Source organism: Dama dama, chromosome 12 (genome assembly GCF_033118175.1).
Source record: "Dama dama isolate Ldn47 chromosome 12, ASM3311817v1, whole genome shotgun sequence".
NCBI classification, from domain to species: domain Eukaryota; kingdom Metazoa; phylum Chordata; class Mammalia; order Artiodactyla; family Cervidae; genus Dama; species Dama dama.
The window spans coordinates 63,252,580-63,275,741 of NC_083692.1; positions in this window are offsets into that span (position 1 = coordinate 63,252,580).

The following is a 23,162-nucleotide window of genomic DNA, read 5'->3' on the forward strand; positions in this document are numbered from 1 at the left end:
TAGTGTTGGAAGTTTCAGCCACAGCAATCAAAGAAATAAAAGGAATCCAGATTGGAAAAGAAGAAGTAAAACTCTCACTGTTTGCAGATGGCATGATCTTCTACAGAGAAAACCCTAAAGACTCCACCAGAAAATTACTAGAGCTAATCAATGAATATAGTAAAGTTGCAGGATATAAAATTAACACACAGAAATCCCTTGCATTCCTATACACTAATAATGAGAAAACAGAAAGAGAAATTAAGAAAACAATCCTATTCACCATTGCAACAAAAAGAATAAAATACTTAGGAATAAATTTACCTAAAGAAACAAAAGATCTATATACATATATATATCAAACTATAAAACACTGATTAAAGAAATCAAAGATGACACCAAAAAAATTGATAAATATACCATGTTCATGGACCAGACAGAGAAGGCAATGGCACCCCACTCCAGTACTCTTGCATGGAAAATCCCATGGACGGAGGACCCTGATAGACTGCAGTCCATGGGGTCATTAAGAGTGGGACATGACTGAGCGACTTCACTTTCACTTTTCACTTTCATGCATTGGAGAAGGAAATAGCAACCCACTCCAGTGTTCTTGCCTGGAGAATCCCAGGGACAGCAGAGTCTGGTGGGCTGCCATCTATGGGATCGCACAGGTCGGACACGACTGAAGCGACTTAGCAGCAGCAGCAGCAGCAGCAGCATGGACCAGAAGAATCAATACAGTGAAAATGAGTATACTACCCAAAGCGATCTATAGATTTAATGCAATACCTATCAAGCTACCAGCAGTATTTTTCAAAGAACTAGAACAAATAATTTCACAATTTGTATAGAAACACAGCTCAGATCAGTTCAGTCGATCAGCTGGGTTCGGCTCTGTGTGACTCCATGGACTGCAGCACACGAGTCTTCCCTGGCCATCACCAACTCCTGGAGCCTACTTAAACTCATGTCCACTGGGTCGGTGTGATGCCATCCAACCATCTCATCCTCTGTTGTCCCCTACTCCTCCAACGTTCAATCTTTCCCAGCATCAGGGTTTTTTCAAATGAGTCAGTTCTTTGCATCAGGTGGCCAAAGTATTGGAGTTTCAGCTTCAGCATCAGTCCTTCCAATGAATATTCAGTACTGATTTCCTTTAGAATTGACTGGTTGGATCTTCTTACTGTCCAAGGGACTATCATCTTCTCCAACACCAGAGTTCAAAAGAATCAATTCTTCAGCATTCAGCTTTCTTTATAGTCCAACTCTCACATCCATACATGACTACTGGAAAAACCACAGCTTTGGCTAAATGGACCTTTGTTGGAAAAGTAATAGGAAACCTCAAATAGCAAATGCAATCTTGAGAAAGAAGAATGGTACTGGAGGAATCAACCTGCCTGACTTCAGGCTAAACCTCAAAGTTACAGTCCTCAAGACAATATGGTACTGGCACAAAGACAGAAATATAGATCAATGAAACAAAATAGAAACCCCAGAGATGAATCCATGCACCTATGGACACCTTATCTTTGACAAAGAATGCAAAAATATACACTGGAGAAAAGAATCTCTTTAACAAGTGGTGCTTGGAAAACTGGTCAACCACCTGTAAAAGAATGATACTAGAACACTTTCTAACACCATACACAAAAATAAAAACTCAAAATGGATTGAAGATCTAAATGTAAGACAAGAAACTATAAAACTCCTAGAGGAAAACATAGGCAGAACACTTTCTGACATAAATCGCCTCAAGATCCTCTCTGACCCACCTCCCAGAGTAATGGAAAGAAAAAGAAAAATAACTAAATGGGACCTAATTAATCTTAAAAGCTTTTGCACAATGAAGGAAACTATAAGCAAGGGGGAAAGACAGCCTTCAGAATGGGAGAAAGTAATAGCAAATGAAGGAATTGACAAAGAATTAATCTAAAAAAATATACAAGCAGCTCATGCAGCTCAATACCAGAAAAATAAATGACCCTATCAAAAAATGGGCCAAAGAAGTAAACAGACATTTCTCCAGAGAAGACATACAGATAGCTAACAGCCACATGAAAAGATGCTCAACATCACTCATTATCAGAGAAATGCAAATCAAAACCACAATGAGTTACCATCTTACGTTGGTCAGAATGGCTGCCATCAAAAAGTCTACAAACAATAAATGCTAGAGAGGTGTGGAGAAAGGGGAACCCTCTTACAATGTTGGTGGGACTACAAACTAGTACAGCCATTATTGAGAACAGTGTAGAGAAGCCTTAAAAAACTGGAAATAGAACTGCCATATGACCCAGCAATCCCACTGCTGAGCATGCACACCAAGGAAACCAGAATTGAAAGAAACATGTGTACCCTGATATTCATTGCAGCACTGTTTACAATAGCTAGGACGTGGAAGCAACCTAGATGCCCATCAGCAGATGAATGGATAAGAAAGTTATGGTACATATACACAATGGAATATTATTCAGCTATAAAAAAAAGAACACATTTGAGTCAGTTTTAATGAGGTGGATGAAACTGGAGCCTATAATACAGATTGAAGTAAGTCAGAAAGTAAAACAACAATACAGTAATATTATTTAGAAAGATGGTAATGACCACCCTATATGCAAGAAACCAAAAGAGACACAGATGTAAAGAACAGACTTTTGCACTCAGTGGGAGAAGGTGAGTGTGGGATGATTTGAGAGAATAGTGTTGAACCATGTATATTACCATATGTGAAATAGATGACCAGTCCAAGTTCAATCCATGAAACAGGGCACTCAAAGCCAGTGCACTGGGACAACCCAGAGGGATAGGATGTGGAGGGAGGTGGAAGAGGGGTTCAGGATGAGGGTACACAAGCACCCATGGCTGATTCATGTCAATGTATGGCAAAAACTACCACAATATTGTAAAGTAACAAGCCTCCAATTAAAATAAATTAATTAATAATAATAAAAAAAACACTTATGGTTACCAAAGAGTAAAGTGGGTAGGGGATAAATTGGGGATTAACAGATACACACTAGTATATATAAAATAAATAAACAAGAAAGACCTACTGTATAGTACAGGGAGCTATATCCAATATCTTGTGATAATCTATAATGGTAAAATCTGAAAAAGAATATATATATATATAATATATATATAACTGAATCACTTTGCTATGTATCTGAAACATTGTAAATCAACTATATGTCAATAAAAAATAAAATATTTTAAAAAAAAAGAATTTGCTTGCAAAAGCAAGGGACACAGGTTTGATTCCTGGTCAGGGAAGATCCTTCAGATTCCTCAGCTGTCATGGGACAACTAAGCCCATGTATCACAACTACTGCACCCTAAAAAAAAAAAAATGCTATCAGAGACTACAGCAGTTTGTTGGTTCACAATTTCACAATTATAAAATTTTTAAGAAGAAATCTAATTGCTACTACCCATCTCATCACTTTGAGTTAAGTCACAAGTTATGGAACCCTAGATGAACCCCTCAATTGTGCGGAGGGGGAGGCAGTGCACGGTCTTATTGTTGTTGTCTTCCCTGGGTCTTAGTTGTGGCACATAGGATCTGCTTGTAGCATGGGGGTGCTTAGTTGCAGCATTCAAGATTGACTTCCCTGACCAGGGATTGAAACCAGGCCCACTGCATTGGGAGCTCAGAGTCTTGTCCACTGGACCACCAAGGAAGTTCTGGCAGTTTACTGTCTTCTACTCCACTACCCATTCAGAAATTTCTAAGGAGGTATGACTGGGTCAAGAAATGTCCTGGATCTCTAATACAAAAACAGTTATATATGGTAGCATTATTTTCAGTAATTATTCAATAGCATTATTTTTGGTAGAAAAATAGAAACTATTTAAATATCAGTTAATTCATATTCATACATTAAAACTGATGAGACAGTCTGTATTTATTCACATGAAAATACATTTATCACATACAGATTTTTAAAGGATAACCTCAAGTAGAATCAAGTATGATTTTATTTCTATATATTATGCACAGAAAATTCTGGAAGGGTATTGATCAAAATGTTAACAGTGTTTAGTTTTGGGTGGTGGGATTATAAATTAGTTTCAGTTTCTCTTTTAATGTTTTTATGTATTTATGATTAAACATGTTTTTCTTTTTTTTAAAACAATAGAACAAAGCCACTTACATTCTGTAGAAGGAGGTAGAAGAATAAACTCTATCAACAAATGAGTGAATTTAAAACACAAAAACAAACAAATAAAAAAATGCAGTATATCCATAATACTCCTCAATATAATTTTTTTAAAAAATGAACTACTGATTCAGGCAATAACATGGATGAATTTCAACATTATGCTGGATGAAGAAGCCAGATATATATAAAGCCAAATATATATTTTGTGTCTGAAGAAGCCAGACACAAAAGTGTCAACAGGTACAAACTTCTGGTTACAAAATAAATATTGGAAATGTACAACATGATGACAATAAAAAAACTGCTGTATGATAGAAAGGAAAGTTGTTAAGAGTGTAGCTTCTAAGAGTTCACACCATAAAAAAAATTTTTTTTCTCTCTTTTTTTTATTTGTATAAGATGATGGATGGTGATTAAACTTACTGTGGCAGTCATTTCCCAATACATGTAATGAAGTCATTATGCTGTGCACAGTGCTATATGTCAATTATATCTCAAACAAACTGGAAAAAATTTTAAATAAAAGAATAAAAGTTAAAAAAAGACTCAGTTACTGAAGAAGTCAACTCTAGATGGAAAATAATGACTATATCCAGTAGAAACATAAGGATTAAATAATTTAATCATACAGTATGTGAGCTTCAACAGTGATACAAATTGCAATGGCTTGAAATCTAACTGTATGTTCAAATTCATGAGTTCATAATAAAATTTTAAATATTGATCACCTTCAGATAATGATAGGGACCTAACTCATTATCTTAAAAACTAATACATAAAGACACAGCAGCAACTATGATCTAGTTTTTTTTATATGAACAGCACCCTTTAGAACCCCATGAACAGTATGAAAGATTCGGACATGACTGAGCGATTGAACAACTAGGTAATCAAAAGGGAGGTAAGGGGAAGTGTCTCTAAAAATAAAAGTATTCCAATCAACAATAAAAAAGAAATAATAAAGTAGAAAATACCATGTATAACTTCCAATGAATGACTAATATAAGCATTAAATATCAATTGCTGCCAAAAAAATTACAAAAAGAGAGAAAACTAGACATGCACCTCCTATAACTATTAATACAAATATTATGTATAGTCTTGACAAAGCAATCAAGTCTGCATCAGATCTTCCCTCTGGATTTAGCAGCCAATGTGTTAGAAATATCCATGACAAAGGAACATGCTGAACTGTACCAAAAGGATAGGATCACTAAAATCCAGAAAATTTTAATATGGGAAACTCTACATATCAAATTTTCCAACTTTTTAAACAGATAGATACACTGTAAGGAAATGGATGAAAGAGGGATGGGGTTAAATAGAGATTTTAAAAAGACTTAAAAGCATGTCAAATTTTTTAAAATGTAAACTAAACTAGAATCTCTAGGGATACATATTTTAGTGTTAAAACTAAAAAAAAATTCAAGGGAGTCATTATTACTATAAAAGTTAGGATAATGGCAGGAAGAAGAGGGTTATAATAGGAATGGTACAAATAGAAGAGTGTTTTCGGGTTACCTCTTCTGTCTCACCTCTAGAAAGGTTCTATTTCTTAACGTGAACAATGCTTACCTTGTTATAATTCATTGCACCATATACTTGATCTGGATAATTTTCTGAATCTGTGTTTCATTTACAATAAACATGGTTTAAAATGTAAACAGAGTTGACATAAATTTCAACCTCTTATTTTTAAGGAGGAGTTCCAATTGGGTAAAAGTGAAAGAGAAGAAACTCTGAAACAACAAGATGTTAGAGGGAGGGTCTGAAAATAAAGTAAAATGCCATATGGAGAAGTTAAATATGGTATGAGAAACTTCCCCAATCTCACAGTTTTTTTTTTTATCCAACTCATCTCTTTTCAGAATATATTGTGCTGTCCATGAGGCACAATCACATGGGGCCTACGAGTGAAATAATCTTTCCCAGCCTGATTCTAGAAGATAGTTTCTCAGACTATCATATTTTCTTAGATATCAGATGTAATTATGCATAATTGAACATTAAAATGCCAATAATATTGGAGATACATGTATTCCTAGACTGAATCATCACTCATTTGTTTCCAAAGCAGCGACATTATCTGCAATTTCTGACAAAGGAAATCAGCCCAGCTCATATTCCCAGCTAGATAAAACCATCTTGAGAAACTTAAGACAATATGTGTCCCTTGATATTCAAAGGAGATTGGTTCCAGGACAGGACTCCCACAGATACCAAAACCCGTGGATGCTCAAGTTCCTTATATTAAATGATGCAATATTTGTATATAACCTACACATATCCTCCCCTATAGTTTAAGAAATCTCTAGATAACTTATAATATTTAATACAATGTAAAATGTTATGTAAATAGTTGCCACTGTGCACAACAAATTCAAGTTTTGCATTTTGAAAATTTCTGGATTTTTTTCAAATATTTTCAGTTTATGGTTTGCTGACTTCACATACATGGAGTCCACAGATACAGAGGGCAACCTGTATTTCCATATTGCACACAAACCAGCTAAACTGTAAATTATATGCCCTGAGTTTCTAAAAACTCCAGTTTATCTCTTATAGTTGTTTCACCTCCTCTTTTACCATCTTAACCAATTTTCTTTTTTTGGTACCCTTTTCTGTCCTGCATTGACCACTACCCCAAACTTGTGGATGCCAACCCAAAAAGAGACTGAAATGGAGGTGGGAGGGGGGTGCAGAGGAAGAACACATGGCAGGCTGATGAGCAGAAGTGTGGCACAAATAAAAGTATATTTTATAAATATCTTTTTAAATTTGTGAGGCATGTTCAGGAGAAGGAAGGAGGCAAGAGGCAGACTCATGGAGAGATCAATGCAGAAGACAGTCCAAACTGAGCCAAAGACCTGGTTTCCTCTAAAACTAGACATGATCAAGATGGACTCAGCAACTATCTAGACATGTTTCTAAAATATTATGCCACAGATGAAGCCAGTAGAGAGAAAAAAAGGTCCCTTTCAATCCAATATATGCTAACATAATGGATGTTTAACCTGCCCTCACCAGCTTTCCCAAGCAGGAGGAACAGCTCGGTGAATGACACATTGCACCCTGAAAGGATATATAATATTTTTAATACTTAACACCAAGCTAATCTAATCATAATGTTTCTTTAATGATTCAGAAGTTTGTCAATATGTAGCAATAACTAAAACTCATCACTATAAAAATAAAACTCATCACTATAAAAATCAATTATCACTGCATGTGTGATTTACAGAAATGCTATTTGAGAGTCTGGTAAAGAGAATTATGAATAAAAAAACTGTACACTATAAACACTTTAGTGGGTTTCCTTTTTTCATCTTTCCTCCTTTTTCTCCAGTCAAAATTAAAATACTTACTGAGAATATAAGTCTTCCAAAGCAAGTAAAATGACCATAAAAAAGCCTAACAACATTTTCAAAATCTAGGACACTTGCTATTTTTAAAATATATCAGGCCATAAATAAATATATTGAGCACATTAATAAATGCTCCTTTATAAAGCATTTCACTCACAAGAATGTTAAATAACTGTTCCGAAAATAAAGGACTATTGGGAATTTGAAAAGTAAGCATAATTCAGCCCTCTCCAAGTTATTCTGCATTTTTTCAAGGTTAGTTGTTCTTATAAAACATATAAATATGCATATCTTGTCTCTGAGTCAGACTCATTTCAATGTCCTGAAACAAAAGGAAATAGGAAAGTTGTAAGAGACTTTCAGACACTAGAACCTGAATGAAACTTGAATACCTTCTATAAGCTGTGTCATTAAGTATTTTAATATTTTTTCAATGCATGGGCTGCATTTGCATCTGGCTGCAATGCATTTATATCAGCTCAAGGCTTGGCAGCAGCTGAGCAAGCTGTTTTCAGTGGGCATTTTGATTAATCCACCTCTACACAAAAGCTGAATCACATTGGGTTAAAGAAACGGTGTTTTTATGTAAAAGACCAAACAAATATAATCCTGTTCTTCCCAGTATATTAATAGGACAGAATTCAACCAGTTGACTATTATTGGGGACAAATTTTTCTTTACAAATCTACTTTTGAGTTCATGACAATGTTTAGTCTCCTGCAAAAAAGTACAGCATGGAAATAAAGGATCAAAAAGTTAATTTTCAAAGCTAAAGAAACATTACACAAACAATTACCATATTTGGAGGGTCATCCTATTCAGGAAAGGAGTGGGTTCATCAATTTAAATTTCTCCTATTTCAGTGTTTTTTTGTTTTTTTTTAATTATTGAGCTAGAGTCATTGAGATTAAAATTTAAAAGTTCCCTTTCTCCGTACTTTAACAAGTTAAATGATTTTTCTTATCTATTGTTTTTAGGTCAAATTTCCTAAACTATTAAGAAAATCAAAGAGGCAGAGAGAGAGAGAGAAGAAAATATCATGAAAACCTTTCTTACAGTGATGTGGAAGACATACCAAATTTAAGCAGCTTACCAAACAAGATAAAGCGAAGACGTTGTTTGCCACACTGAAAAAATTTAAGTGCTGACACCAGGTCCTATCTTTCTTTAAAGTACTGCTGTTTAGTCTTCTCACATTCCACATTGAAAACTGCTATAACATCTAAGAGAACTATGCTATACATCAAAACAGGAAGAGAGTTCCAGAAGAACATATATTTCTGCTTTATTGACTGTGCCAAAGCCTTTAATTGTGTGGATCACAACAAACTGTGGAAAATTCTGAAAGAGATGGGAAAACCAGACCACCTTACCTGCCTCCTGAGAAATCTGCACGCAGATCAAGAAGCAACAGTTAGAACCTGACATGGAACAACAGACTGTTTCCAAATCAGGAAAGGAGTACGTCAAGGCTGCGTATTGTCACCCTGATTATTTAACTTACATGCAGAGTACATCATGAGAAATGGCAAGCTGGATGAAGCACAGGCTGGAATCAAGATTGCTGGGATACCTCAGATACACAGATGACACCACCCTTATGTCAGGAAGTGAAGAGGAACTAAAGAACCTCTTAATGAAAGGGAAAGAGGAGAGTGAAAAAGCTGGCTTAAAACTCAACATTCAGAAAACTAAGATCATGACATCTGGTCCCATCACTTCATAGCAAATAGATGGGGAAACAATGGAAACAGTGACAGACTTTATTTTGGGGGTCTCCAAAATCACTGCAGATGGTAACTGCAGCCATGAAATTAAAAGATACTTGCTCCTTGAAGGAAAAGTTGTGACCAACCTAGACAGCATATTAAAAAGCAAAGACATTACTTTGCTGACAAGGGTCCATCTAGTCAAAGCTATGGTTTTTCCAGTGGTCATGTATGGATGTGAGAGTTGGACCATAAAGAAGGCTGAGCACTGAAGAATTGATGCTTCTGAACTGTGGTGTTGTAGAAGACTCTTGAGAGTCCCTTGGACTGCACAGAGATCAAACCAGTCAATCCTAAAGGAAATCAGCCTTGAATAGTCATTAGAATGACTGATGCTGAAACTAAATCTCCAATACTTTGGCCACTTGATATCTCAGTAGAGGGACCCTGAAGCTGAGAAAGATTGAAGGCAGGAAGAGAAGGGGGCAGCAGAGGATGAGATGGTTGGATGGCTTCACCAACTCAATGGACATGAGTTTGAGCAAGCTCCAGGATTTGGTGATGGACAGGGAAGCCTGGCGTGCTGCAGTCTATAGGGTCACAAAGAGCTTGACACAACTGAGAGACTGAACTGAACTAAATGCTACACAGAGACTAGTGAACAGGATACCAACAGGATAATTATCCAATTGCATGTAAGTCATTTTAGCTGTAATTTCCAAATCAATGAATGTAATAAAAATATGCTTTGGTGATTTGTCCAGAAGTTCTCAGACTACTCTCAGGACTTGTCCGTATACTAATGTGGCAGAAACACTGGTGTGGCCCAGAACATTATATGTCCAAAACCATGCACTGCCTCCTTCTTTCATAGAATACCAGTATTTTGCATATAATACTCTGATATTATAGCCAATATGTAATACTGGATGAAGTATATTCAACTATTAACTTCAAATAAGAGGATGAATGACATTGGAAATTCTGCTGAAATAGTCAAGTATGATGATCTAAATTGAGCCCATTTTTTCCCTCTAAATGTATCCATTCTCAAAAAGCATAACAGAAGTTATAGCAGAACATGAGTCTTTCACACTAAATCAATTTAACAATATTTATAATACACAGAGTACCATGTACTAGGCACTATGACATATTAAAAATAAAATATAACCTTTAAAACTGGAGTAGGAGGCCTGAGTATATCCAACCAAAAGGCAAAAATAGAAGATTCAACTTAAGTTCTTTTCAGTGAGCAGTGATATATCAAATTAAAGAATTCATAATCTGATAAGTTCTAAAACTGCAGCACTTCTTCACAATATTTTCCATTTAACAACAAAAAAAATGTAATCTCCAGATGAAAAGTGGAGAAAAGTGGCTATTCTATGTATTAAGTTGAATAAACTCTTCAAACCAGCATTATTTAGAAGTGCAAAGAAGACTCACTTTGTGAAATGTCTAAACCAGTTGATAACTCACAGAGTCCGCTTGATATTTTTAAGTCTAAACAAAACGCTTTTAGAATCTTTGCCTTAAGACTCAACAATAGACTTGAATCATAGTATATGTACAGTAATTGTGTGCGGGCTAAGTCACTTCAGTCGTGTCTGACTCATTGCAATCCTGTGGACTGGTCCTGCCAAACTCCTCTGTCCATGGGATTCTCCAAGCAAGAATAGTGAAGTGGGTTGCCATGCCCTCCTCTGGGGATCTTCCCAATTGAGGTATTGAACCCGTGTCTCCTGCAGCTCTGCACTGCAGGCAGATTCTTTACCACTGAGCCACCAAGGAAGTCTATGTGTACAGTAGATTCTTTTAATTAGAAATTATTGTCATAGTTAAAAGCATTTATATCAAGTAGAAATATTAAGTGACTTTATCCCACAGGCCCTGGAAAATTATTAGGAAAAAGAATTTGGCAAAAGTCAAAGGATACAAATTAAAGGCAAAGTTCTCTTCAACTCTATGTATCATGATTTTCTCAACCAAGCAAGGAATGTTAGACATGCAGTTCTTGTGCACCTTCATTGAACAGTCTTTGTATTCAGTGGGATGCTGACACAAACAAGAGAGCTATTCCTCTGAATTTAAATCAATCAGAAGAAAATACTACATCCTCACAGCTTATTTTTCCCATTGTGTTCTGTCAAAAATACTCAGCTATATTTAGCTATATCTTATACTAGTAATGGTAAATACTAATGACTGATATTCCTTGAAAGTCATAAAATATTTGTCTATGAGAGCTTAGCTGTGTAGAACAAGACTGTTTCTTCTGTGTAATTTTCCATCAATACCAGTTGCACTGTATGATTGAAATTCTACAAATGCCTGTCTTTCCACAAGTACATCATTAAGACAACCCCCAGGGAATTGAATAGCCCAAGACTGTTAACAACATAAGAAAATTATTGTGACAAAAATAATCTTAAAATGTTATTCCATATCTATGAAGTGGGTATCTGCCTAGATCTCTAACCATCTCTATTCATGTTTAATTTAAGCACTCCAGTTTCAGCATAGGAACGAAAAAAAAAGAGGTTGCCAATTGCTTTGAGTACATAGGTAGCAACATCATTAAACCTGAGCACTTCTCCACCCTTAGAAACAAACTTTAAGTCTAGCAAGAAAACTAAATCTAAAAACCCAACCACAATGCACTGCTTCCGCTATTTAGGCAAGAGTATTAATTAGATTAATACTCTCAATTATACTATTAACTATAATATAATATCATATAATTGTACTATTAATTATAATAATACTCAATTATAAACACTATTAATCAGAACACTGAATTAACTCATTGTCTTAAAGAGGAACTTTCATTTTACTTTTATCAAGAAAAGAGATCATTTGATCTGCAAGGACAAAACAGTTATTTTTTCAGACCTTTGTTAAAGAGACTTCCAACTGACCTCATCCAAGATGGATACAGTAGACTGGTGAGTCTCTTTCTTGGTATAGACAAGTACATTAGCCATTAAATTATTTTTCATATAAATTCAAGGCATAGGTACTCTTGTTCAGACCTCCCATGGAGACAGTCTAAGGGCACTTTATGTTACTTACATCAGGAACAGTCATTTGGGCAGAGGCATCTTTTTGTAAAGACATTATCAGATTCAAAAATTACAATGAAGAATTCATGCAACATTTTCTGTTTCAACATGATGTTGAAGTAGCATCTCATTAATTAAAGAATGCCTTCACTGAATCCAAAAAAGCAAACTGTTCATTTCAAGCCAAAGTTGTTATTTCAAGTTTAAACTAAATATTGTTTTGAAAAATCTAACCTAACAAGTAAATAAAGTAACAAAAAGAGAAACTGCTTTTGAGAAGCCTAGGAAAAACTAAAAGAAATGACTAAATGAAAATTTATTAAATGTATCAATATTATAAAAGCAAATGCTCATTTTAGTAATTAAAAGTCATATAGGAATATTAACAGAATATAAATTTTAATTGTTTTTTTGAGTTTGGAAAAATTTTAAGAGTATATTGATACACAAACATCATCTTCTTTAGGCTATATATAGAAAAATTAAAACAATTTCTAGCATGTTATCTTACAATCATTAATATAAATGAACAGAATACAATTAAGGTGGAGGATTGATTTTAGAAGCTGACACACTGATTTCTTTTCATGCAAAAAAAATATTGTTAAAAAGACAGATTCCATCATGAAGAAAATTCATCTACTCTAGTATTTTCATAATCATTTTAAAATTAAGAAATTAAGTTCATATATCAAGTAAATATTATCTGAACTTGAAAACAAATTTACTATTAACCACAAAAGTAGCAACCAATCTTTGACAATTCAAATCACTTGTGGCTTCTTATATTCCTATTTAGCAAGCACTTGAACATAACTAATCTGTGATAGAACAACAACAAGTATGTAACCCAAGAGCTTACTTTTAAAAAATTAACCAAAAGCACCAGTATTATCCTATTAAAGGAGATCAGAAACAAGATTTTATACCTCCAACTTTGTGGATGCAACATGGCTTGGAATTATCTGATAAAAATCAAATTTGCCCAAAGGCATGCTTAAACTAAACATGAAATGTTTCAAAGCTGAACAACCATGAGGTGAGCCAAAAATAAAGTAACTCAGGATAGAGAGTAGCCTAATTCTGCCCTTAAAGTAAGAGACTGGGAAAAATCTAATTACTGATCTGTTTCAACTCTGAGATTTTATCTTTAATCCACTAGAAGTTAAAAGGCAATGCATCAAAACTGTATGCCTACAGGGGGAAATGTTGCTATGGACCTGGTTTCACATCCATACATTTAAAGGTTCACTTTTATTCTCTTTTCTCTTTTTGATCCTCTAAGACTTGCTCCACTAGAGACGTGAGTACTATTTCATTGCAGTGACTTTAAAAAATCACATATAATAGACACTTGGTTAAAACACATTAACAACCTTACAATTAAGCAAAACGATTGTTTCAAGGACAGATTTTTCACTGTTAAGTACAAGAAAAAAAAAGAGGATAAAATAGGAGGAAAGATTCAAAATTTTAAAAGGGTAAAAATAAGGCAGGAGGAAAAGGGGAAGACAGAGGATGAGATGGTTGGATGGCATCACCAACTCGATGGACATGAGTTTGAATAAGCTCCGGAAGTTGGTGATGGACAGGGAAGCCTGGTGTGCCACAGTCCATGGGGTTACAAAGAGTCGGACTCGACTGAGCGATTGAACTGAACTGAATTGAAAAATAAGAGGGAAAAAAGACATAAATAAGAAATAGCTATAGGCTTTTCCCTCACCATCTTTCTAGCTTTATCAGCCATTTCTCCCAAAGGATTGCTGGCCATTTCCTCAACTGTGCTTTCCTATCTTTGCACCTCTGCCCATCTCTGTCGATTAAATGTCATCCATCCTCAGACAACAGAAATTCCATTTCACTAATCTCATCAGTGCTCTAAGCCCTAAATACACACTCAACAAAATGTTCTCTCTTTTCCTGAAACTTTTAGCCTTTTATTTCTTTCTTTGTCATAAATCCTTAACCCATTATGGTGTGTCCTATAGTTACATATATATATTTGTCATACTCCTACACTCAGTGACTACAACATTCTAGAAAGCAGGGATCAATGGTCATGGTCATTTCTGTATCACCTACAGTGCTCAGCACAGTGCCTTTCCCATAGTGCTTATTGAATAAATATTAATCAATAAACTCTCAGTTTTGTTTTCACTAACCATTTATTATTAATTTTACAATCAAAAAAACTGTTCATTGTATACATGTTGTGCTCTGTATCTTCCTCCATTTAGACCCATTGCACAAAAGGAATTGTGAACTCTTTAAAAAAAAATGAAACTTTTCCCTTCTAAATCTTCAGTGATCATCAGTGCCTTGTCAACAGTCCACCAGTGATGTAAATATAATTCTGTGTTTTAGAGATAAATCTTGTGAAAATTATTTGGCAAACATTTTGTCCATAACTTAATAGTAATTTTCTTGTTGGTCAGGGGGAATAGGGAAAATGCCTACCCTACAACCAACCATTCTCACCACTGCCCCTACTAAACTGAGAAAGTTGACCTTATGTTAAAGTAAATGGTGTTGATGAACAGCCAGGTATTCGGAATGGTATGTGAACTAAAAGAATTCTTGTCAAATCCTACTTTCCTCCAATAAAAAAAACACTAGAAATTTTAAAATTATTGTTGATCAAATTTCACTGACTGCACTTGTACCTTGATAGACTGTGCTAACGTTGTGAATTGGCTAACAAAGTATTCTTGAGCAGATACGTGAGCTGCTGGGAAAAGTCAAGAACTGGGAAGTCCCCAGCCCTACATAACTCACCATTATTTTGTACATCATAATCTCAACGAAAGAAAACCACTGTTTACCTCAACCAAAATATCCTTGAGGATCAGGACTATGTCTTTAATCTGCTTGTCTCTTCCAGGGCCCAGCAGAATATCTAGTATATCCAAGCCAGTGAATAATCACTGGATGAATGAATGAATGAATGATTAGTGCTATTTTACTACATTCCCTGGATATTTTTATGATTCCTAATCCCTTAACACTATTAATAAATACTTAGGTTCAGATTTTTAATTTTTCTAGTTTCCTAGTACATTCGGACTGTTATAACAAAATATCAGGATCTAGGTGGCCTATAAACAGCAAACATTTATTCCTCACAGTTCTAGAGACTGGGAAGTCCAAAATCAAAGTGCCAGAATGGTCACTTTCTGGTGAACGACCTCTTCCTGGTTTAAGTGGCAACTCCTTGCTGTGTCCTCACATTGTAGGTGGGCAAAGGATTTCTCTGGAGACTCTTTTATAAGGCACTCATTTCATTTAGCAAATCAAGCAGTTCCCAAAGGCTCCACCTTCTAACATCACCACCTTAGGAGATTAGGATTTCTGTATATGGATTTGGAGGAAAACTAACATTTAGATCATAGTACTTGGGATTCCCTCAAGAGTCAAGTTTTGCCATGGTTACAGGGTTTTAGGGGACAGATGGAAGTGCAAAATTTGATACTTACTGATCACTTTTAAATCATAACATTCTAGGAAGTCATTATCTCTAGCTACAGGTTCTCTAGCTTCTAGGTAACCTGGGGCCAGAGTAAGTCTAATTGGGAAACTAAATTGTAGTCAGATTCCCATCTTCCCAACTTGTGGAGAGGCCTGCACATCTTATGAGTCCCTGAATTAGCTTAGACATAAAAGATTCAGACTGAGGTCAATGCTTCATTCTCTCCTACCCCCACTGTGATCCCAGTAAGCATCACCTGGCATTACACCTGGCTTCACAGCTCTCCGTATGCAATGCTGGACCAGCTGGCTTTCCTTTCAGGCTGCCTATTTTACCCTTCAGAAATCTACATCATTGCAATAGCAAGATTTTTAACAGATTGATGTTTCTACAGAATGAGTCTCTTAGCATAAGAAGTGAGTATACAAGTTACATAATTTAATAGTTTCCTTCCAAGGAAAGTAAAAGTATATTAATTATCATTATATTCACCAGATCCATAAAGCATGAACAAAATTAAAATTTTGTAAAAAAAAAAAAAAAAATGTGAAATTGTGGCATGCATTACCTGAGAAAAGTTTTCTACAATATATAACACTTTGAGACAGTGATTTCTTATAATTACTTTATTTCTAAATGGACCACTCAATAATGTTTATAGTAAACACTTCCAAAGGCACCCCAGTAGTTACTAAGTTAATTTATTTTGTTTTTTCTATTCTTACTAACTATTGGTATTATTATCTTTGCTTAATTTAAAGTTTTCACTAGAAAATCACATAGTTATCATTAGTAGTAGACAAAATTCATAGTCCAGGAACAAAATATAGGTAATCTATTTTTCTGTATATGCATTTGAAAGTTAAATGTTGGAAAGTTGAGTCTACATGGTTCCCAGTTGGCTTCATTCCCAAAGAATAAAAAACATTATTATGTTTCAACATTATATGGAATGTATTAAAATATTATTATTACGTAATTATAATAATAATAGGGCAATACTACTTTTCCAAGGTCCAAAGAACATGGTGACAAGAATCTCTGCAAACCCATGAGACTGTCAGGAATTGACAGATGACAAGAATGCTAGGCATTCCATAGAGCTACAACAGTCTGTTCTAGGCTCGTGAACTTCCCACGGGCCTAGTATGATTTCACATGGGTGTTAAAGCTGCCCCCAGTCCTTAAGGCTCTGCCAGCAGGGCTCAGTAAGTCCTGGAAACAAGACAAAAGGAGGCTGTCTCCACTGCCACGGCACAGTAGATTTGCTCCACCACTCTCCACCAGCAGCTGTGGCTTCCACAAGCCTCAGCCGGCAATTAGGAGTAAGTGGAGGAAGAAGTGGGATGCAAAGAGCGGTATACAGAGGTAAGTTAAGCTGAATAAAAAAATAATTACAATGTGACTATACAGGAGCCAAGTCACTGCTGCCCTAAGAGGCCCTGCATTTCACAGAGTAAGAATGACAACTGAAGAAGATTTGGAAATGGTTAAAAAATCTTGTACTTCAGCACTGAAATCAACTCCCTTATCCTAGGGCCAGGATCAGACTATATTACAGGTGGTATCTTGAAACTGATCAAACCAGTCAATCCTAAAGGAAACCAATCCTGAATATTCATTGGAAGGACTGATGCTGAAGCGGAAACTCCAATACTTTGGCCACCTGATGCAAAGAACTAACTCATTGGAAAAGATTCTGATGCTGGAAAAGATTGAAGGCGGGAGGAGAAGGAGACGACAGAGGATGAGATGGTTGGATGACATCACCCACTCAATGGACATGAGTTTGAGCAAGCTCGGGAATTGGTGATGGACAGAGAAGTTTGGTGTGCTGCAGTCCATGGGGTCACAAAGAGTTGGACACAACTGAGTGTGAACTCATCTTGAAATTACATTTCATCAGAACCATATGAGAGATACAATCCATTGAGTGAGAAACTATCTATATACAGGTGGACTGTGTATTATATGAATGTGTGGGCTGTATAAAAGATGAATGTTGAAGTCACATAATACAAACCATGCACTTCCTCAACTATTATCCCTCATTCATTAAGTGTTTTTATGAGTTTCTAACATGGACAAGGCATTTTTCAAAGAACTGAAGATTGAGCAGTAAATAAAATTGATGAGGAAAATGCCTATATGGTTGCCATTAAAGAGGCTCTTTTGATGCTTACTCTAAAAATCAGAGAGAATATAAAAAGTAACAGAAATCACTCTTTTCCCTCTTCTCTAAGAACTACCTTTCATTCTCCATTTCATCCATGAATCCTTCCTGACCACATTTAGCCAGAAATCTCTAACTCTTCCGGCACCTAATGAACTTGCATTCTGTACTGCTCATTCCACTCTTAGAACTCCACTTCTTCATTTTTGTTTATCACTTTCTTTTGCATGGGTCGTATAAGCACTGTGATGTCATGACTTGTAATTTATTGTATAACCCAAACCACAAGTATAGTTTGGCACAAATTAAGGAATCCATGAAGCTTGACTAGTGAGAACAAAGTATAAAACAAATTAAAAAGTAAAATAATGATATTTTCAAAAGATAAACTTCCTGTAATTCAGAATACACTGGCACAAATTTGTTGATCTTCAACTAGGTCTTATTGTATATGAGATAATTAAGGGCCATTACATGTGATCTTAATACAGATCTATCTATCTATCAGAAAAAAATATTCAAGATGTCAATAGGACTGGAAAATATGACCCCAATGCAAGAAAGAAGATAATAGAGAATACTTCAAACAGAATGGAGATAATTTATCAAAAGGTTTTGTCTTCAGCGACAGTGCTATGTATAATTTAGTAAACTGGGAACTGAGAGGTCTAGTTCTAGTCTTAATTCTGCTACCAGTTATTGGAAACAGCCATCCATCCACCTTGACACCTCGAGCATCTCTCCACAGTCTTGCCAAGTATGTCAAAAATGAAAGGCTGCAATGGCCAGTTTCATCAGGATCATGTTTGAGCAAGCAGCCTTAAAAAATGAGGTAATACCTCTCTCTACACACACAAAAAAAAATATGTTGCTTGTTTTTACTATAAAAGCAATGACTCTTCTCCAAGTCCCAAGCTTAGTGTTCCTCTCCTATAATGCAGTTGACTGCATGTGCAACCATCCACTTACGCCTACCTGCGTGGGTCTTGGGGGACACAGGGAACCAATTCAAGTGAACATGAAACCCTGACCATTGCTTTAGTAGTAAGTAATAAAGTCCTTTGTCTTTGAAGCAGGAATATCATGTCTTATATCAGCATGAATTATATCTACTGAAGCAGCAGAACACAAACTTGTTAGCTTGCAAGTAGGGGAAAATTTTAGATCCTGACAATACCTAGTTGGGTAAATTTTGATAACACTTAGAAAAAGATGTAGTCTTCCCTCTACTATTCTCTGCCACCTCCATCTTTAAGGATAAAAGCAAAATATTCTATAAAATTCTGTTATAAGTATTTGATCTCAAAGAGATTAAGAAAAAAGAAGAGTAAATACAGTACTACATACAGAGAACTTTTTTTTAATATTGATACAATAAAGCCATACTCTGAAGAAAGGAGAAGTAAAATATGGCTTGGTCTTTAAGATATTATCATTGGAATCATAAATCAGTGATGATACAGTATTTTTCAGTAATATTTTTATTACTGAATAAATATCATTTATTTCTCTATGTTGGCTAATTTTAAGTGAGAGCCTCTCTGAATTTACTCCGCAGAAATATTTACTACTAAGCAAATACCACTCTGCTTCTTATTTCCCACCTCTCTTACATTTAAGAGCCAATATATAGTTTCCTCTTCCCCTTTTGAACAAAGCATCAGGTTATATGCTGCAATAGTAACATTATAAAATGAAGGAGTCTTGTTCAGACTGAGTCTGTTAGAAACTACATTGTACAGAGCCTTTTATTTCATTGGACATTTAATACAAGCAAGAAATAGACCAGTGTTATGTTAAGCCAATTATATTTCAGAGCAAATTTATTAACATAGCATAGTCTAGCCTATCTAATGAGTACAGAATTATGCCAAGAGTAGGAGTGGGGTGCTGCCATAACAAAAACCTAACACATGTCACTGGCTTAGTGGTTGAACAAAACTTAGCAACTGAGCAACAACAATTATTATATGCTTTCCCCCTGGTGGCTCAGTATAAAGGATAGCCTGCCAATGCAGGAGACACAGGTTCAATCTCTGGGTTGGGAAGATCCCCTGGAGGAGGAAATGGCAACCCACTCCAGTATTCTTGCCTGGAAAATACCATGGACAGAGGAGTCCAGTGGGCTACAGTCCAAGGGGTCACATAGAGTTAGACACGACTTAGTGACTGAGCACATACACACACACACCTACCTATTATTCTAAAGTTGGATTCAGTGTATCCATCATTAAGTAAGAAAGAGAAAGTTTGAGATGAGTATGTGAGAGAAGAAACACAAAGAGATATGGGAGATCTAAGAACTATCTCAAACATAACTGTTGGTTTAGTTACTAGATTATATAACTGGCCTGATTCAAACAAAAGCCTCTTAAGACAATTGACTATCAAAGAAAACTGCAAATTTGTGACTATTTGAGGTATAAAATGATCCAGGCTCCCAAACTTCAAGAAATAGGAATTGAACTTCAAAAGCTATGAAAGTGAAAGTGTCAGTCGCTCAGTCATGCCCGATTCTTCGCAATCCCATGAATTGTAGCCCACCAGGTTCCTCTCTCCATGGAATACTCCAGGCAAGAATACTGGAATGGGTTGCCATTCCCTTCTCCAAGGGATCTTCCCAACCCAGGAATCGAACCTGTCTCTTCCACTTTTCAGTCAGACTCCCTGAACCACCAGAGAGCCACCCCCCAACTTCAAAAGCTATATACCCTCCAAAAAGATAATACTATTCAATGCCTGCTTCAGAAGTGACTGAAGAAGATAAAGAAGAACATCATAAGGGGCACAATCAGGGCCAGCAAGAACATGGACAAAGAAGCTCTTTCAGGAGAACCAAGTCTATCCAGGGAACATTCCTCTACCCCAGGATAGGGATAGAGGCCCCCCTCCACTTCCCCAGTGTCTGCCATTGGGATTTCAAGATTGCTAAAGACCAGTGACTGCCATGCCTTTATTTTTTCTATTTCTAAATGGAAGGGCTGATTGTAGTTATCCTGTACATACTCTACTACTTCAGATCAGGTTTCTAAGAGGGAGATAATTCATCTTTTAGTTCACAGGACTCTACACTAAGAGGAACACATTCAGACCTGATATAGAGATTGATTTGTATCATTCTAATTTTTGAGCTTAATGCTCAAAGTTGGATGGAACTTTGTCTTTTTAAAGGAGATATTCTATGTTTAAAAGAAACAAAGAAGAGAATGTTAATGACCAATAGGGAATATTATGTCAGATACATGTATTGTTCACCAAATATCCACACGTTTCTCATGTCACAATCCCCTAATAGCTCCTTAGGATATGACTAATTCTGACCAATGAGCTATGAGCAGAAGGATGTGTGTCACTTCTAAGTCAAAGCTTTTAAAAGTCAATGCACAATCCTCCAGTTTGCTCTTTCTCTGCTGGAATAACATGAAACCAAAAGGCAAGAGAATTCAAAAAAAAAAAAATCTACTTCTGCTTCATTGACTACATTACAGCCTTTGACTGTGTGTGTGTGTGTGTTAGGCTCTCAGTCGTGTCCAACTCTTTACGACCTCTTGGAATATACCCCACCAGACTCCTTGTCTGTGGAATTCTCCAGGCAAGAATACTGGACTGGGCTGCCAGTTCCTTCTGGGAAGATCAGAGGATCTTCCTGATTGAACCCACGTTTTCCACATTGCCGGCAGATTTTTTACCATGTGAGCCACCAACAAACAGTGGAAAATTCTTAAAGAGTTGGGAATACCACAACTTACCTGCTGCTGAGAAACTTACATGCAGGACAAGAAGCAACAGTTAGAACCAGACATGGAAAGACAAACTGGTTCAAAATTGGGAAAGGAACATGACAAGACTGTATATTGTCACCCTGCTTATTTAACTTACATGCAGAGTACATCATGTGAAATGCTGGGCTGGATGAAGCACAACCTAGAATCAAGATTGCTGGGAGAAATATCAACATCCTCAGATATACAGATCAGTTCAGTTCAGTTCAGTCCCTCAGTCATGTCCGACTATTTGAGACTCCATGGACTGCAGCGTGCCTGGCTTCCCTGTCCATCACCAACTCCCGGAGCTTGCTCAAACTCATGTCCATTGAGTCGGTGAGGCCATCCAACCATCTCATTCTCTGTCATCCCCTTCTCCTCCTGCCCTCAATCTTTCCCAGCATCAGGGTCTTTTCAAATGAATCAGTTCTTTGCAACAGGTGGCGAAAGTAATGGAGTTTCAGCTTCAGCATCAGTCCTTCCAATGAATATTCAGGATTGATTTCCTTTAGGATTGACTGGTTTGATCTCCTGCAGTCCAGGGGATTCTCAAGAGTTTTCTCTAACACCACATTTCAAAAGCATCAATTCTTCAACATTCAGCTTTCTTTATGGTCCAACTATCATATCCATATATAACTATTGGAAAAACAATAGATTTGACTAGATGGACCTCCGCTGGCAAAGTAATGTCTCTGCTTTTTAATATGCTGTCTAGTTTGGTTATAGCTTTTCTTCCAAGGAGCAAGTGTCTTTTAAATATACAGATCACATACAGATATACAGATGACATACAGATATACAGATGACATGCAGATATACAGGTGAAACCACTCTAATGGCAGAAAGTGAAGAGGAACTAAAGAGCCTCTTGATGAGGGTGAAAGAGGGGAGTGAAAAAGCTGGCTTAAAACTCAACATTCAAAATATAAAGATCATGGCATCCAGTCCCATCACTTCATAGCCAATAGATGGTGGAAAAGTGGAAACAGTGACATTTTATTTTCTTGGGCACCAAAATCACCACAGATAGTAACTGCAGCCACAAAATTAAAAGACACTTGTTCCTTGGCATAAAAGCTATGACAAATCTAGACAGCATAGTAAAAAGCAGAGATACCAGTTTGCCAATAAAGTCAAAGCTATGGTTTTTCCATTAGTCATGTATGGAGGTGAGAGTTGGACCAGAAAGGAGGCCAGGCACCGAAGAATTGATGCTTTTGAATTGTGGTGCTAGAGAAGACTCTTGAGAGTCCCTTGGACTGCAAGGAGAGCCAACCAGTCAATCTTAAAGGAAATCAACCCTGAATATTCATTGGAAGGACTGATGCTGAAGCTGAAGCTCCACTACTTTGACCATCTGATGTGAAGAGCCAACTTATTGAAAAAGACCCCGATGCTTGGAAAGATTGAGGGCAGGAGGAAAAGGGGGTGACAAAGGATGAGATAGATGGACAGCATCACCAACTCAG